This window comes from Protomyctophum parallelum, assembly GCF_964188405.1.
Source record: "Protomyctophum parallelum genome assembly, chromosome: 4".
NCBI lineage: Eukaryota > Metazoa > Chordata > Actinopteri > Myctophiformes > Myctophidae > Protomyctophum > Protomyctophum parallelum.
The window spans coordinates 16,916,247-16,934,009 of NC_139700.1; positions in this window are offsets into that span (position 1 = coordinate 16,916,247).

The window sequence follows — 17,763 nt, forward strand, 5'->3', positions numbered from 1 at the left end:
CAACATTAAAAATCCATAGACTTGGCTGCCATAAGTACGTCATTTCAAAAGCCTGACGGTGGAGTGGCTAGCGCCCCTCAAAAATCACACTTGGGGGCACCCACTACATCATAGTATAAAGTCCATAGACTTATCTGCCACATGATGCCACTTGGGCACACATGCACAAAGCCATTCATTGGAAAAATTAGGAAGTATAGAAATTAGAAACATGCCTTTTTAAGTTAACTTAGTTTTAAGTTTAAAAAGTTTTAAGCTGTGCGCAAAATAACACAGGATGGTAGTCATGGTACCACGAGCCATTGAACCATGAGTCAATGATGACAAAGGTTTGGGTGATGACTTCCTGAGCCGGGAAATGTTTAGATCCATTTACAGATAACACCCCACTCCATAGTTCCAAAGGTTCTCACTAATGTTTTATAGCACAACTTGGCAGCAGAAGCATCTGACTTTGCCGACTGTCTTTCCCATGCATGGTCTTGTGTATGTGTAACCTATGCTGCTACCTTTGTCAGGATCTGCTATCGCTGTGATTAAATCAGCTTCTGTTGCAAACTACATCTCCGGTGAGCTTTTATGGCTGGGAGATGTACTCCAGACACACAGAGGGGCTTAAAGTCATGCACCTGACCTGTCCAAGTTATCTTTTAATGCATTAACAAGAGAATAATATTTGTGCTATTGGTTTCAAACGGAAAGAAACATCACACATGCTCTATGATCCTGATGGACTTTCCAAACATGCCTGTTACTCTCTGCTGGCTTTGGAAAGCATAAACCATTTATGCGCCTGGATGACTTGACCTGATGATTATCTGTACTGATTTGTCCGGTTCAAGTGCACATGAGGTCAAGTTAAGTCCATTTGATCTGTATTCACACGAGGTTAACTCAATTCACATTAAAAAACCACAAACTTATATACAAAGTTAAAAGAAAACAAGATGCTTTAAACCACTAATAATGTAACTGTATGACAATAGTGAAAATAGCCAATGAGCTCAGAACTGCATTTATTTATTATTGTTAATTGTTATTGTTATCTATTTTTGTTAAAATGCCTACAATGACATATGGAACGACCCGTGTTATTTCTCTATCATATTGTGTTTTCTAGTATTCTTAGTTTTAGTTAGTGTTTTACTTTTCAGTTTTCCTGTGATTTTTTTAGTAGGCTATTGTGTTTTCCTTGTTTCTTAGTTAGAGTTTTACTGTACGCTTGTCTGGTCTACTTTTAATTTGTAGTAGCCTATGTTATGTCCCCTGGTGTCCTCTTGCTAACCATAGATAGATATAAGAAAGGCTAGATGGCTCACTCGTGCTGCTGGCCAATGGAGAGCGACTTTGATACATGGCGGCCAATCATCTATGACATATGACCCAAAATGTGGTCAAGGTCTCAACCTGATCCGAGTAACGAAAGTTACAATTTTCAAAAAGTTGTCTCCACGCACGCACGCACGCACGCACGCACGCACGCACGCACGCACGCACGCACGCACGCACGCACGCACGCACGCACGCACACACACACACACACACACACACACACACGCAGAAACACATACCTTCCTGGAGTCACTACACCATAAAAACAGGCTCCTTTTGTACTTTATCAAAATACAGAAACTCCCAACTGTGACATGGAGGGAAGCATTTAATTCACAGCCTGTGATACATTATATGTTTTTTAAGTTTCACATCTGCAATCAATATTGCTTTTATGACACTGCAGATGGCCAAAAGAGCTTTCTGCAGAGCACAGGGTCTGCGACTACGTCAGCATAAGCTTGAAACACAGTCTCCACAGCACTCTTTCTGGAAACTCTATTTCCATCCCTCAAGTTGTTTAGGTTATTTTCCTCCATCATTAAAGCGGACATCTGTCACAGATATTGTGTATTTTTACAGGGTTTGTAAAAAAGCAGAGCAGTTTCACAGATTTACTGTATGAAAAAAAAGGCACTTTGGTCATAAATCACTTGAGAATAAAACACCTACATTTGGGTCTCGGTGCAGAGTCGCCTTGTAATTTCCATGGAGGGAGAGGAAGGAAGGGCGTGAAAAGTAAGATTACGAGAGAATGAGACTTTTACGAAATTGGGAGAAATAAACTGGAGTGATAAACATTGGTATTAGTGCCAGTCTCTCTCTCTCTCTCTCTCTGTGTGTGTGTGTGTGTGTGTGTGTGTGTGTGTGTGTGTGTGTGTGTGTGTGTGTGTGTGTGTGTGTGTGTGTGTGTGTGCGTGTGTGTGTGTGTGTGTGTGTGTGTGTGTGTGTGTGTGTGTGTGTGTGTGCGTGTGTGTGTGTGTGTGTGTGTGTGTGTGTGTGTGTGCGCTCGCGTGAGCGTGCGTGCGTCTGGGCATCCATGTACAGTACCTGTGTGTGTACAGTACCTGTGCGTGTGTAAGTGCTGCAAGAAGGTAGACAAGCTGAAACTCATCACGCTGCTGTTTATTGCCTCAGACGGGCAGACCTGCATCAACTCAGAGAGATCGAGGCAGGGGTCTGGATGTCACACCCCCTCACACTTCCTCCATGCTAGAACAAAACAGACCGGACAAGAACGTGCACCCCTGTCTCCCTCTCTCCCACACTATGGTGTCTAATACAGTACAACCCCTGTCGAGCCAGGGGTGGAAGGAAGAGAGAGAGACAGAGAGAGAGAGAGAGAGAGAGAGAGCATGAGGGACTGAACCATAGCCCAGCATGTAATGGTACACCTCCTAGGAGTAGACATAACAATAACTTCTGCTAGGCAAATATGTGAGTGACTCCGAGGCGCTGTTTTACCTCTCTGCGGGCAGTGCCCATGGCGAAGTGGTTAGGTAGACACAGAAGCTACTGTTTCCTCCTTTTCAAAAGTGTTCGACCTATAAAAATACCCACCGACGCACTATTCTTAGCACAGAGTCATCTTTCTCTGTTCACCTCAATTTTCCGCAGAGTCATGCAGAATTGGGTTTTTTTTAGGAATAATAATCAACATTCAATTCCACATTTTTACGAGTCGGTGGAGAACCAAAATATGACCGAAATGAAAAAGAAATACGGAAAACAAAGCTGCTTCACTTTGGGGTTGGCAAGATGCCTGAAGAGACACTGTTCAGCTGAACTCAATCACCACTGAATGACCGCTGTCCAGGCGTGCTGGGGCCTTTTAGGGGTTAAAGGCTAGACTTCATTAAAAACCAATAGCCATAGACCTGCTGGGATAATACCCCCGATGAGTCTTTGAACAGAGATGAGGAGAGCTACAGCTAAGTCCCTGTGTCACTGTAGGTTAAGACTAAGCCTTATACTCCAGTGCTCCGAAATTGCTAAAGTCAGGAAGCTTAGTTGCCGAAAGACACTGTTGGAACTCAAGTGTTTTTGTCAACACAGTGAAGAGCAGAACAGCATCAGCATCATGGGGTGATAAAAAGTCCCCAGGTCTTTCCTCAGTTGTTCAGCAAATCCATTCAGTTGCATCAGGAACAGAGATGTTGGGAAAACATGCTTTGTCATGGGGGGTCAGATCAACATATATGTACTGGCCATATATGGAGCGTGTCTTGAGTGTACAGGGTTTGATGAGGTCAGATCAACATATGGAATGTCAGAACAGGTCAGCTCCATATATGGAGATCTAAGGGTTTGAGGTCAGATGTAGAGTTGCTGGCCAGCTCATATGCAGATCTAGGTGATGATCCAGTCTTCTCCATGGTTATCCAGGGTTAGATGAGGTCTGTGTCTTGATCTTCATATATGGAGATGGCCATATATGGTGGCCATCTCGAGGCGTGACGATGTGGAGGCGTGATGTCACGAGGCGTGACCATATATGGAGGTGTGACGTCAAGAAGAGGTGTGACCATATATGGAGGCGTGGGTGACTAACTAACTGACGGACAGGAGATACGCGGTTGTCCAGAACCACCACAAAAGGCTCTGGTAGAATTCCCAGCCTCTGCCTCAGCCAATTGATTGCCATGGCAACCCCACACCTGCCATTTAATTACTTAACCAGTCCACTTTTCACAATTGCACTCTTCAGACACAGGCAGACAGACAGAGATCTCCATTATATGGGCATATAACGGGTATCGCATACTAGGTTCCCAACTTGCATCGTTCCCAAGTAGGCCGGTGGCCGACGGGCACAGGTCTAGTATCTATAATGTCCTATGATGGTTGGATGTCCAACCATCCATCTTCAACTGCTCATGCGGAATCGGGTCGTGGGGCCAACGGCTCCAGCAGAGAGCTCCAGACGTCCCTTTTCCGAGCAACATTAGCCACTTCCTCTTGAGGGATCCCGAGGCCTTCCAAGTCCAGTGTGGAGATATAATCCCCCCCATCTGGTCCTTGGATGGGTGTCCTCATCTCAAATCTAATGAATCACAATCTATCTAAAACCATGCAGTGTCACAGCTCATTCATATTTGAATTCGCTATAGCGTTAAGACAAATTGTGTTGCAGTCACATAACACAAATGACATTTATCACATACTGTGAGTCAGATCAACATGTTTTTCAGTTGAATATAGCACTGCATTGTCAAACAGACTTGCAATGGAGTATTAATTAAGCCACATGGCTTGCTTGTTTTTCTGGTACTGTTTCTCTAGTGGTAGCTAAATTATGGACAGACGAGGGCTGTTGCACGTTCATATATTCAAATATCAAAATGCTTGCTCTGTGGTTGAGTGAATAATGAAAAAATAACAGCACCCAGTCCTGTGGTATAGGCTACAGTTGTACTATGCACTCAGCATTGCCATAGGTTTCCATTTTTACACGTCTAGAGTTAAATTAACACTCAGGACTTGTTTACTTGTCCTCTTAAATTGTAGTTAATCTCCCTCCTCCTAACACCAAGGCCACTTGCCCTGCAGACGTTTGACAATGACAATGGTCATGCAATGGCAGCAACTCTGAACTTGTACTTATGCAAGTCAGATGACACCATCTACTAAAATGGCTGAATAGTAAATTATACACGTTTAGCAGTGCCAGTCAAGCCCACAGATGCAGCATGCTTGAACATTTTAACACGGATCAAGTGACCTTGTCAATAAGGAATCCTGGGGGAGGCGAGTGGGCCGATTTGATTGATCGATCTGATCTGTCTTTTCAACAGTACGCTGGGCGTTAAGCTGAGGTCAAACATAAAAGATCCGTAGGCCTTTAGCCTTCTGCCCTGATTTATACCCTCTACTACTACCTTGACTCTGACATAAAGCCAATAATCCCCCACAGACTGCACTGTCCATACTGAATACCACCACCTCTAAATCACCGGACTACTGAGGGAGACAGGGCAAATGGGATTGATCCACAAGATAGGCAACGAAATATAAAGGCAGTTTAAGAGACAAAGACAAAACGAGAGGGCTACACACTGATACCTTATATCTAGAGAAGAAGCAAGAGGGATCGGAAGAGGAGAATGCGGTATACAGGATCTTCAGGTTTAGCCTGTCCAAGGGGACCAGAGGACACAATCATTAGTTAGTGTTTGTACGAAGAGCGTTGAGTTATCCACGTCTGTAGCTGAACATCACTCAACACTGTCCTCCCTCCCGGTCCAACCTTGTCATCATACAAACAGAGAGAGAGAGAGAGAGAGAGAGAGAGAGAGAGAGAGAGAGAGAGAGAGATGACAAACAGAGAGAGAGAGAGAGAGAGAGAGAGAGAGAGAGAGGTCATCTGATCTCTCTTGCATGGCTCTTAGGATGCATTAATGCTCTGCACTTCAACCATTACCTGGGGTGGTGCGCGTCTTTATGCCATGTTGAGTGACCACTTTGCCGGAGATCAGACTAAAAGAAAATGGGTTTTTGTTTCTGAGTCACTGTGCCGATGCAGACTAGCACGCACTTGTGTTGTACGCATTTGTGGTGTTTTGAGGCTCAGAAACATGCTTTTTCCCCTGTGGCTGTCAGAGCTTTGAACAAAGAACAAGGATAAAAAAAAGAACAATAAATAATTATATAAATATAAACCAAAAATGCATTCATTTGCAAATAGAAATCAAGAGTATTTGATGTGTACCTTAACTCACCGCACATTATATTATCCTCAATTCTGCCCATTTCAGAATACATATTTTCCAGATATTTTAAAGAGCTGAGTGTATAGTATTTCCTCCATTTAATTAATTTTTTTATCACATTATTATTATTATATTTCATTACTAGAACTTTCTCCCTTATTTTATTGTGTAATTGTATGGCTGTTGTAAACACAGTTGTTTTTATTGCGATGACATTTATTTATATTATATTTGATTACTTTCGGTGCTATCTCTGCGGTTTTTTTGTTAGTTTTTTGCTGAACATGAAGCCACAGAAACATGTAGCTGCTTGTATCTTTATGAGTAAGTGACAAATAAACTCTAATGCTTGATTCATCCTCAACCGACTAACCAACACTTCTGCTTCATGTCTGGCTTCTCCCTCCTGCTGAAGCACTCCTCCTCCTCCCTGTTCCCTGCTCTCGTCAGAGTCAGACCTCGTACTAATAAGTCAGACATCCTTCAGGGTTCTGCGCTCTCCCCACGTCAACTACTACGAAGCTGACTTCTCTGAGCCCCAGGCTGGCTGATAAAACAGACAGCAACAATTCCACACTAATTGGTTCGAAAGGAAATTGCACCTCATCTTAATTTACTGCTCAACATGCAGCAGAACATGTGACAGAACTTGTCCTTCACCCCTCCCTGCCTACGTGGCCAGGTGTTAGATAGACTCCCTTCTCGCCATGGCATTTTCCTTCATTATTTTCGACGCTTGTTGATTTCCACTCCTAAGGAATTATTTCTGCAGTTATTCTAATATAGCAGTTTAATAAGAACCAATCTCCAAGCTGTGTGTGTGTGTGTGTGTGTGTGTGTGTGTGTGTGTGTGTGTGTGTGTGTGTGTGTGTGTGTGTGTGTGTGTGTGTGTGTGTGTGTGTGTGTGTGTGTGTGTGAGGGTGTGTGTGTGTGTGTGTGTGCGTGCGCGTGCATGTGCATGTGCGTGCGCGCGTGTGTGTGTGTGTGTGTGTGTGCGTGTGTTTGTGGGGGCATTCAATTTGAATAAGGGCACCCGGTTGAAAGTGGTTCATCTGAACATAAAACAAAAGCACTCCATAAAACAGGACAACAATGTAACACAGTACATCACCTAGTCCTAGTACATTGTGTCTATCTAGAGTACAGTGTGTATACCGTCCGTACCAGACAGGTGCTCCACAGACAGGTATTATAAACATCAGCTGGCTGACACACATTGGGACTTGTTGTCTGCCAGGTGCGGCTGTATAAATCCTCCAGCATCCTTGGCATCCTGCTCCTAAACTATTTTAAAAGCTGAAGCAGATATATATTGGATTTTGTTCAAGACAATTATTTTGTTTCAAATGCCGCACGACAAGTAAAACCCCCGAGATCTGGAATGCATTCAATGTTACGATGATGGATGCAGATCCGTTGCATACAAAGAACATGTTTTTCAACATTCTGCAACAGCATTTAGGCTATCAAACCAATAAGTTGCCTTCGAACAAAGAAACAAAATGTACTTGAAAGGTCTTCAGTTTCACTACTCAGTAGAGAGCCAACATTCTTGTAAGTTAATACAGCGCACTCGCAGTCGCAGACTACAGAGAGTTTAAGCTCCAAATTAGGCAGAGGGAGCCCCTATGACCTGTAGCACGTATTATTGTATGACCCCCTTTAGCTAAAGTATCAATAACTCCCGGGCTTTCCACGGCCGAGAGAGAAAAGCTGTTACCTGGAGGGGATAGAGGAGGACAACACAACCATCTCTCCATCTCTGATTACAGAGCTGATAACAACAAGCACTCTCACTGCTCTGGAGTTATGCAGGTTAACCACTTACACTCTATATACTTTGTTGTACGTCAAATAGTGAGAGAAAAAAAAGTTCACATATACGTCTACAAGTTCACAACGTGTAGCAACTGCGTACTAATTATGAACTTGTAGATCGGCTATTATCGCCAAATGTTGGCCTATATTTCCAAAGGATGTTGAGCTATTTTGACATGCTCTGAATAGGGACGCTATAGTATTCATTCATATGGTTAACAGATCGGAGGGGAAGAGAGGAGAGGAGGAGATGGGACCGGAGAGGAGTTGAGGATCTGAGAAGACAAGTGAATAGAAAAAACTGTTAACTCGTGTGAAGTGAGGGGCGCCCACTGTGGCTGCCACAGATGACATCACGGGGAGGGGGAGGGGGGCATTCATTCATTGCACATTCACTGCCACTATATACGTTATACGAGACATGAATGCAGTGTGTTATTCTAACAAAACCAGTCACAAGATGTATTTATATTGGCCACATACAGTAGCGTCTCTCTTTGCCCTAAACAAACATTTAAAGGCCATAGACTTAATTTCAAAAGCCATGCATTGGAGGGGCTAGCGCCCCTCAAAATGAAGGTAGAAATAGCTGCAGCTTACCAGCATCCTCTTTTGTGAAACTATCCTGGAAAAAGGCCCTGCTGTCTAATTAAGCAGAAGCTGCAGCCCAGAAACTCATGCCCAGGGAGGAACCCTTGGCCTGGGTCTCAGAGCTCAGAGTCTCACGCCACATTAGTCAGGCACCAGCCTCTGCCAAGGAATGAAACACTACACGTTTTCTCAGCTCTGCGAATCTAAAACCCCCCATCAGTTACCCACCAGTCGCTGCCTCGTCCTCTCATCAACCCCCCCCATCAGTTACCCACCAGTCGCTGCCTCGTCCTCTCATCCGTTGTTCCGTTCGATTGCCTCTTAACGGTGCCCATACCGTGACCTTGCGGGGTCAGTGAAAGATGAAGGCATCCTCTGTTAGACTGAACATCAGCAATCTGGTCTTGTTGATGATCCCATGCAAACAGAAACAAAAGCACGCCCAACTAACCACCCTATAGCAGTCCCTTTGCTCTCCGACGGTGCCCCCTGGCCCATTATGCCTCGCTGCCGCCTGACCCGCTGGCCCTGATCAGAGGGTGAGAGTGCCCAAACCTGCCACCACCAATCAGCCCTCTGCAGGAGGATCCTTCAGTGGCTCTTTCATGTCCCATGGGGACAGGAACTACGTGGTGTATTATACATACACAAAGTGGTTTTCATCATCATGGCTCTCCCACTGAATAATACTATTGCTGAGATGGAGACCCAAAGACTGGGGTGTAAACGGCCGGGCTACTTTCCATTGGTAGTTTAGTGTTAAACAGTAGCCTTAATGTTACACTAGACTAGATGGCAGACGCCATGTTGCACCATTTTGTTTTCTATAGAAGTATTGCAAATTACTGCCTGGCACGGCAAAACTATAAACAACTGTTGAAACGGTTTATGCATATACAGATTGGCTGGAAAAAGAAACAGTAAAATGTACCACTCTGATTATCCCACAGAAATGTATTTGGAACACAAATGTGTTGAGTATATTATTGAATTGACTAAATATCCAGTGTGTTATTGCGGCGTGTTCATGCACCCCCACCCCTCTGGTAGGAGTTCTGCCATAATTGTTGCATAATGCATTGTGGAGGACGTGAGTTGTCCCGAGCTGTGAAAGCACTGCTCAGCTGCTCTTCATTCAGTCTGATGAGCGTGGCACAGCACAGCATGCATGGCTGGGAAGGACATATGGATGCATATGATAACAAAATGAAAAAAGAAGAAATACTAAATGATTGGGTAGATGTTTTTATCATTGGTTTGCATTAATCAAGTATGATTACATTATACTGTACCTCCTTGCTGCTTCTGACCTTTTAACCTGTTCAAACTGGGAACGAAACTATGTTCAACATTTTAACCACTTTAACCATTATTTCATACTTTGGCTATTCAAAAATAGCAGATAATACTTGCTTGATAAGCTTGAGCTGCTATCTGCTATGAAAGATCTTGTGCAAATCTTTTAATATCTATATATTTCTATCTCAAATCTTTGCTTCTGGGTGTCCCAGGAAAAACATATTTTGAGATGGGGGTCCATGGGCAAATACTTTGGGGGTCCTTGACATAATTTTTTTTTGAGAACCACAGAACCACTTACGTTTTTCGGAAAACTGTTTTAGATTTAGAAGACATTTGTAGATTCGGCCTCAGATCTTATTTGGTCAAATCTTCAGATTTGAGACAGTACGGTGTACAGGTCAACTTGGACATGCTAAGTTATCGCAAATGTGTGCCTCAAAATGTATGTATTTGGTCATCATCACACAATGCAAGGATTCAGTGAAAATGTCTTCTGAGAATACCAAAATATTACTTTTCTACAGTCATGTTCCCTTTCTGCAACTGTCATTGGATACAGCCAGTGGTGAACACTTAATTTCCACCGCTATATTGGTTTTTACTGCCCACCTTTGCACTCTGTGGGGAGGAGTGTCGGCACTAAAACAGGGAAGACTCTCCGAGTTAATGGCACACTTGGAGATGCCTCTCAATCACAGTGGAGCGAAATTCACCCCAGGGTCATTATGACACTTATAGATAGCTGATCTGCGTTCTGCTCTAGTGTCGCCTCCCCTTCCTCAACAGCATAGAAGAAAGAGAGGAGAATCCGGCTAATCCCCCGGGCTGTTTGTTTTCTCTGATGTTAACTGAAGCCCACTCTATACCCGGTCAGACCTCAGGGCATGAAGTCAATTACAGAGCCCCTTTAAAGATTCATCCCTGCCTGCAGCCTGCCAACAACACCCAAGGACACTTTAGGCAAAAAGATCACACTGGAAAGTGTTTAGCTGAGACAAAACAGGAAAAAGTGCATAAAAAAAGTCTTTACAGTTTCCCCTGGTGTCTGCAAATGTCAATCTTTATGATGAGACAATGGGATGACTTTTTAATGTCTAATTCCCATGGACGCCATCCTGCTGTAAAAGCCGATAAGGATGATGACAAAGGAACAGTAGATATTGTGTTAATGGGTGTATCAGACGCGTCAATTCATCATGTCTTAATTAGTCTTACCTCCATTAACTTTATCTTAATTACTTGCTGCCGAAAATGAATTAGTCATTTGTCTGATTATGAAAACTGTGTGTGGCTCAGCAGACTTAATTTTATGATTTCATCACCTTGAACCAACTTTTGCAAAATGTCAAACAATCACTTAATTTCATTTAGTGCACATTTCCTTCGTCCTTCGGTGGCATGCATTGTTCTTTTCTTGTTGTGAATACCCTTCTACCTTAAAATCGTTTGCATTTTTCTGGCTGCCTGGCGGCTGACACTGAGTGTCTGCATGCGTGCACGTGTGTGCGTATACGTGCACACCCAGGACACAGAACATTGCACATGTATTTATAGACAGGAAGGGGGGTGTAGAGGTAACATAGAGGAACTGGCCCGGATGCCCTGTTAAGGGGGGTGTAGAGGTAACATAGAGGAACTGGCCCCGATGCCCTGTTAAGGGGGGTGTAGAGGTAACATAGAGGAACTGGCCCCGATGCCCTGTTAAGGGGGGTGTAGAGGTAACATAGAGGAACTGGCCCCGATGCCCTGTTAAGGGGGGTGTAGAGGTAGAGAGTGATGCATGGGTAACATAGAGGAACTTGCCCACAGGATGCCCTGTTAAGGGGGGTGTAGAGGTAGAGAGTGATGCATGGGTAACATAGAGGAACTTGCCCACAGGATGCCCTGTTCTGTTCCGACACGTTCCTTGCACCTAAAGAAAGGGCTGAATCTGATACTTTGTCACAGTTTGCAAACAGAAGCGTCCGGCAGGGCGGAGCCGTACACCTGACGGGTCAGCTAACATGAACAAGCAGCGCACCCGACTGTGAGACGCTGGGAGGGCTGGAGGCGGGGGTGAGAGTTGGTCATGGGGCATGGGGTGGAATGGAGCGGAGGCAGGGAGGACAGTAGTAGTGGTCAAAGGAAGGTGACGAGTGGGAGGTAACAGAAAGAAATGCTCTGAAACAAGGGCGTCAAAGAAAGAGACAGGATGTAGTCCGAATGGATGAAGAGGAGGAAAAGAGTGGGTGGAAGCAGGAAGGGAGGGGGAGAGAGAAAGGAGCGAAATAGCAAGGCACTCTGAACATCAGAATTAGCTCGCAACAGAGGGCCAGTTGACCGAATCAAGTAATCTAATGACGGTCTTCTATATCTATACTGTGAGAGGGACACTAGTACGCAATGTCCACCGATCTCAAATTATATTATGATTATCCCGTGATCTTTATTTGATACATCATCTGAGTAAAGTACTGAATGTGGGCAAATGTCCACATCACACTCCACCCAATTCTGTTCTTTGTTTCATCTTCATGTGGAAATGCTGTCAAACACATGGAGCATCTATTAAGATAACACTCAAATGAAGTGTTGTGGGTGATAACAACAAACTCTTACAATTCAAAGCAGATCCATTAGCCGGGGAGATGGGGTAACGTGAGACAAGGAGAGGGAGCTTTTCCAAGATAACCTTAAAGATAAATATTGCCGGGGAGGTCAGAAGGTGGAAAGATAAGTCAATAGCACGGTGGACTAAATGAATAGATGTCTCTTCTTATCAACAAATTCACTGAAACCTATTTCACTGAAGACTGTAACTATAATCTTCTTATCAACAAATTCACTGAAACCTATTTCACTGAAGACTGTAACTATAGTGCAATGCAGATAGAATGCAGATAAAATCGTCATGCTATAGAAGCAAATCACATTTGTTCCATCACAATACTGTATAGTTGAACTACATTTGAAGTCATTTCCCACTCTCTGGAAATTAGAAGGCGGTGTTACTCTTGGCCCGGGAAGGCTTTAATGCCACATAAAGATCTGCCTTCAAGGTGTAAAAAACCCAAATGAAAACCATATCATTTGGCATTCTCACGTTTGAGCGACTTTCAGAAACACACCAGAGGACCTCTGACAGAGAAACGATTCTTTGCTTCTCTAAAACAAAGTCTTTGGTGAAAGAAATATTTAACTGTCAGCAAACATTCCACAGGAACGCCCGCTTCATGGCGAAACCATAACAACCACTTAGGTCTTAGTGCTAGGTCCGTCCCATCAGCGGCGGGCTGTGGTGGGAGTAAACTAGTAGCACATTTCTATGAAGGTATCTAAAAGGCTCAATTAGCCCTCTGCTCAATGACCCCAACACTAGTGTGTAAAGAGGGCGTAATGAGAGGAAATAGCATAAGTGACTCCATGCTTTCTGCCTCTCCATATGGTTCAAGGAAAGCCTGATGGTGGCCACATTTCATCCTGCTGGGGCATTGTTAGCAACCGGTCTTGACGCTATAGCGCAATATTATTAGCCTATACCACCACAAGGAAACGTATTTTCTTTCTCTCTTTTTTCATAGCTGTCTGTCTTTGAAAGTGATCAAGTTTTACAGAGTCTGGTTGAGCAGTAGCTCTGGAGTTGTGCTAACCCCTCTTAACCTCACCTCCATGTGTCAGCGGTCAGCCCGGTTTAATGAGAGGTATACTGTTGCATTGTGAATAGAGAGACAAAAGCCACATGCAAGCGGCTCTTGGTGCTTCCACAGGCGACCATGTGAGGTTCAATTTAAATACAACATGCCAGCAGACAATGGCTTTTCAGTTTGAGCTGGCCCGAATGCACAGTAGAGCCTCAACAGAGGCTCATGCTATGGTAAATTTGAGAAAGTGCAGATACGGCACTGGAGCTGTCACACCAAACGTGCATTTTTTTACAATGCATTTTTATCTGGCTCTTTCGGTTAAATAAGAAACCCATTAGAAGGAAGAAAGTCTGCACAGCGATGTCAAGCTCCCATGAACTCTATTAACACAGGTACTACGTTTGGACCCCTGTGGGCCTTCTTCAGGACTCTATAAATAAGGAACCACAGGTCATTTTTTTACACTTTAAGAGTTAAATTATGGTAACACTCTGGAGTTTAATGTGAAATAATATATTCCTCTCGCACGCACGCACGCACGCACGCACGCACGCACGCACGCACGCACGCACGCACGCACGCACGCACGCACGCACGCACGCACGCACGCACACACACACACACACACACACACTGTGTGGACTGTGGGTGTCTTTCTCTTCTCTCTCCCTCTCTCCATCTCTCTCTGTCTCTCTAGTTTGTAATTAAGTGTGAAGGCACATAGGGAGTAGCCTTATAGGGGAGACTGAAGTCATACTGTACTCCCCAGTCTCTCCTGAGGCCGGGCAGCTGTGAGCTATCTATTTCTGCTTAATGGGTCGCAGTCTCACTGTGTATGCGTATGTAGGGCCTGCGTACTGTGTGTGTGTGTGTGTGTGTGTGTGTGTGTGTGTGTGTGTGTGTGTGTGTGTGTGTGTGTGTGTGTGTGTGTGTGTGTGCGACTGTGTGTGCACGTGTTTGTGTCCACCTTGTGTGTGCATTTGCTGGTAGGCCTACCCTGTGTTTGTGATATTATCTTTGGACAAGCATGAGCCACTGTCACCACCTTTAACTAGTCCCCACAGCACAACACACAGGAGTAAATAGGCCTTCACGCCTTTCAGCGGCTCATTTAAAAGATCACAGCTCGGTACATAGCTTTTAATTAGACACTTACGAGACGAGTGTAAACATGTACTGACGTCGGGAATTACAGCCCTTATCATGCCGGACTGTTTATAGAAATGATTGCAGCATTGCTACGCAGTATTGATTTCGCAGTGTCCAACCTCAGACTATCATCATCATCACTGCAGCAATTTCAACGTTTCAAAATCTTTTTTTCCTTTTACCTCCTTGTACAATACGTCCGGTAATTCAAATACTTTCAAACGGGGTGGGGTTGGGTAATCCCTCCCTCCCTGCTGGCAGAAGTGGCAGAAGTGCTGCGTAGTTTACTGAGTCGTGGGACTGGGGACGGAAAGCTTTTTGATGCTTCATCGGGTTACAGTAGCAGTTTGACATGTGATCAAACAGCATCTGAGGACGGCTCTGATTAAGTCGGGGTGGAGATGCCAAGCACTCGTTGACGTGCAACACCGGACATATCGTATATCCGTGTGTATAAATATATATACATGCACATAACACGTGTCAATTCATTAATTTGGTGATTTGCACTGAGCTGAACTGAACAGATCCAATTATTAATAACTAATCAGCATGTCACCCATTTGAAAACAGCCTAGAAATATGTCTTCTTCTCAGAATACATGCAGCTCCGGTGTACTTAGCATAGAGTGGTATATCTTCAGCCCTCCCACACATAGGACCAAGTAATGCCAGCGTTGTAGAGTATTTTCCACAGAACCATTACACTAATTAGGAGCCACTACAGACTTAACCATGGTTTACTGAGCACTGAGCACTTCAGAGTTGTGTAAATTGTATGCTGGCCTGTCGCACGCACGCACACACGCACGCACGCACGCACATGTATACATAGTAGGCCTATAGCCAGTGGAGCATTGACACAAAAGTGCATGGATTGCATGCACATCACACACGTACGGACGGATAGACACACGTCACACATGCGTGCACAGAAATATACACACGTGTGTGCACGTGCACACACACACTCCTACAAACACATTACCAGCAGGCTGCGTTATGAGATCACCTGGAATGTGGCTTCCCTTCACTGATGAGTGCATTCTCCCCAGGGTGTATCTGTTGGCCCCGTCCCCAGCCCTGTTACAACTAACAACAAACTGTACTACATGAGAGCCTCTTCTATTAGCGTGACAAAGGATGCAATCACTGAACCTCCAACCATGACATCATCAGACGTGACAATAGACCTTTCTATGGAAACATCAACAACAGCTATACGGTGCACGTCTGACCCCGATTAGCCGGATCATGTTATGCCTTCAGTTCTCATGCTGTAAAAATGTTCAAGTCAACAAAAATGGTTTGCACTTACATTGTAGTGTAGTGTCCAGATCGCCGCTTAGCAAAGACTCCCTTGCTTCTGAAAGAGTGTACGTACAGTGTGTGTGTGTGTGACGAGTATGTGTATGTTTGTTCAGCCCTAGTCCAGCCTGGTAGATGAGTGTGGTCGAGGGCTTGGAGTAACAATCAGATGAGATTGAGTGGGCAGAGATATCAATCCTCACAAGTTGCCACAACATCACTGTACCATCTGCCTGCTACTGATCATTAGGCGCTCTCTCTCTCTCTCTCTCTCTCTCTCTCTCTCTCTCTCTCTCTTGCTCTCTCTCTCACACATGCATGCATGTTTCTTCCCTAGTTAATGCATGTGGAAATGTGTGTGCTGTACTCTACTGTGTACAGTGTACGTTGTGTATCTGTGTGTGAAGCTAAAACCGTGCATGTACAAAATGGCTTGAAGGCGTTTCTCCCTCACCTGGGGAAAGAGTGGAGACGTCAGCCAACCTCAGAGGAGGAGAGAGGCTGTATCTCTCATGCCTGCCTGCCTGCCTGCCTGCCTGCCTGCCTGCCTGCCTGCGTGCGTGCATGCCTGTCTGCCTGCCTGCCTGCCTGCCTGCCTGCCTGCCTGCCTGCCTGCCTGCCTGTCTCCATGGGGGATTGCGAAGCATGCTTGGCAAAGGGTGAGAGAAAGGCCGATGTGAGGAAGAGAAAGAGGGGTGGGGGGCAGGCGTAGATAGACTATTATGAAAGTCTCTCTCTCTCTCTCTCTCTCTCTCTCTCTCTCAGTGGATAGAGGACCAGCCTGGACACAAACACAGCTCCACAGAGATCCAATGAGCGTGGAAGCAGTCTGACTCATCAGTCACACAGTCTGTGTCTGTGGGCTCCAGATTAGGGTGGCCATGCATATTGTATTTTAAAACACCCTATTATGCACCCTATTTAAAAACAAATAGCAAGCATAGCCAAGCATATCATCTCAAGCTCACAATGCATCTATACTATTGTAACTTCATTATGTTTATTATTTTTATTTGTGTGTATTATTTTAACTCATTGACTCACACCACCATTGACGAGTCATGTGGTGTTTTCAGTGGTTTACGTTAGAGGTGGCTCTTCCGTAACCTGTGAATGATCTTAGGAGTGACGAAGAAGAGTAACCAAGACATCACGTGATCACATTTTTTTCAACCCGGTTTAGCATAGTGTTAAACGATTTATAAAAAAAAATATATATCTTTCTGTTGCTTTCTGGCAAAAAACAACTGTCCATTAGTAGGCTATGGAACGGATCATCGCGACTGCACAGTGTTTTTCTTCTGATTCTCAGAGACTCTACTACGTCTTTTCAGACGATTGATCGGTGGGTGGATTGTTCTGGAGAATATTCTATTGGTCTTCAAAGGTTAGCCAAAACGGTTGAAATCGCTGGCAAGGGCACCTATAGACAAGAGAAACAGGACTATTTGTTAGTGAATGTTGAAAACTGGGCCATTTCAGTGTTTTACAGGTATTTGTCGCGACTCGGGACACCCAGCATTTAGTTGAATCCAGGACAAACCCAGTCAAACCGGGACGTCCGGTCGCCGTACGTATAAGTCTGAGTCATTGGGGGGAGGGGGGACTGTGTGGGCTCCAGATGCCATAGAGACATAAAGGAAAGAAAACTGCTTCCAGTGTGCATGAGCTTATGGTTCTCACTGACAAGGATTTATAGCTCTCGTATGTATCGTATACAGCAGAAACAGGCTGCCTTAGTAACCATTCAGAATATATTCCCGTGGAGCTCAAACTCTTTCCTTTTCCACGGTCCAACACATGACTTCATGATGAGGCCTGCTTTCTGTATCCGCTCCTTCAGGAAACACACTGATACACCACGGGCGCATCTCTGATGTGCACTAATGCAGAGACACATGTCATCCAATGGAATTAATTTCCAGCACACT